Source organism: Arachis ipaensis, chromosome B7 (genome assembly GCF_059453495.1).
Source record: "Arachis ipaensis isolate K30076 ecotype BB chromosome B7, ASM5945349v1, whole genome shotgun sequence".
Taxonomy (NCBI): Eukaryota; Viridiplantae; Streptophyta; class Magnoliopsida; order Fabales; family Fabaceae; genus Arachis; species Arachis ipaensis.
The window spans coordinates 31,667,308-31,669,557 of NC_142442.1; positions in this window are offsets into that span (position 1 = coordinate 31,667,308).

Below are 2,250 nucleotides of genomic sequence, written 5' to 3' on the forward strand. Positions count from 1 at the left end.
TTTTCAAATTCGTAAACTTATATCATTACAAAAATTATTAGATCGATTAATATTTCTTGGTAACATGGTGTACTGAAACACCATCATTGAGTATTAGTTAGTGTGAAGAGAAACCAATAATAACTTTTATTATTCAATATATAATTTATTCTATTGAAAAATAAATTAATATTTCCTAAACTTGTAAATACATTTTCTTCTAATTTCTTATACCATTATTTACCATTAAAAAATAATAAATGACCACACTATCCTATAATATATACGATGTACAAAGTAATTTCTTATCTTGAAATTAATTCTGGTTAGCGAGATAAAATTTAAAATATTTTTTATTTTCTTACTCAAATTTAAATTTAAATTTAGAATTGATTAACAACTCATCTTTTTTTAATTTTAATAAAAAAATAAATTGGTTAGATGCCAAATATTTAACATTTAATAATTTCAATCATTTAAATTTTAATAACCAAAAATTGGATTAAAAATTAGTTATAAACTAAATAATCGATAATATATATTATATTAGTACGTAAATAATAATATCCAATGTATTGATTATTTAGTTTTTTGATAGAATTAATGTATAATTTATTGAGGATTGATTTATTATCCAAAAATTTTTTCATAAACTTTGTAATATATGAAAATAGTGATCTTATTTTTTATTATTATTTAAAAAATTCTTCATAATTTTTTAATTATTTAATTAACTTTTATTATTATTTTTATACTAAAAAATATCAATTTATACTATTTACATATTTTTTCACTACTAATAAATAAATAAGTATTTGCACTATTATACTTATTGTCTTAGATGATAACTTAAATTACTTTTTTTGTATGTTAAATAATATTTTGTATGTTAAATTTATTAAATATTAAGATGAAAAAATTGTTGAATAAATTATATAAATAGTCATTATAGAAAAGAAAAAAATTATATATCATATATAATAATTTTTTATATATATAGTATCATGTATATATATATTAAGATTATTTATTTTAATTATGTGAGTAATTATTGTTATTTTTATTTTTTCGTTACATTAGAAAATAATATTTAAAGCTAAAAAAGAGATAATTAATTTTTTTAATTTGAATTAAAAAATGTCTTGTAAATATATCCAACTTTTATATATACTAAGTGATATAATGTTAAATAGTATAGTATTTGCTATAACAATGACTCAAAATATTAATCCAAGATATATTTGGGTCAGGTAAGACATCAATGCAAGGTAGATCAACTAAAATCCATTGTTAAGGTCCCAAATCTAACTTAGGTTCATTACCTTAAAGGCCCAATGTAGATAAAGTCCATGCATCCCCTCTTAAATCGACTCAAATTGGATCTCCATTGCCAGTTAGATATGGTAATGAGTACTTAGGAGAGCGTGAGAAGCCCCTTCCCATCCCTCATTCCTATTTGAAAAAAAAATGCCCGCATTCCTTAGCTTCTTCGTCATTGCAAGTTTCTGTTTAATTATCCCTTAGGGAACGCAGATCTTCTCGAATATCTACAGATATTCTTTGAAAACTTTTAAAAAAAATTAACACAAAAGGACATAATATAATAATCATAAAATAATCAATTTAATATAATTCAACACAATTTATAACATATTCGTTATGAAAAATAATATTTTAAAAGGAGAAAACATAAAAACATGTTCCAACATAATAACATAACATAATTTTTTGAGACGATATTGAGCGAAGTAGTGACAGACTTGAGAGGCAGAGAAAGTGAGTTAGAGAGAGAGGATCGAGGCTGAGAATGAGTCTAGAAGAAAAAGAAAAAAATTGAATTGAAAGCAGAAATTAGGGTTACTAAATTCAAGAAATTGATTTATGTATATATAAATTAGGACAAATTAATAATTTTATATTTGTGTATATTTAATAGGTTCAATGGAGCGGGTACTTATGTCCTTGTTCTCATTAGGAGTGGCAAATGGAAAAACCCGCCCTGTCTCGCCAACAGTCCTTCATCTAGTGGGCTGGTCCGCCACGCCCCTCCTAGTAAGGCGGTCTTGAATTTCTCCCCCGTTCCGCCTAATGGTAGGCTGGCGGGATCTCCTTTTTTTTATAAACCATTAAATATTAAACAATATATATAATTTCACAACAATTTCAATAATTTATAATTTCTAAAAATATAAAAAAATTATAATTTTTAAATTCACACACATTAAAATTTTAATAATGATAAATATGTAATAAACATAATTATAAACCAAA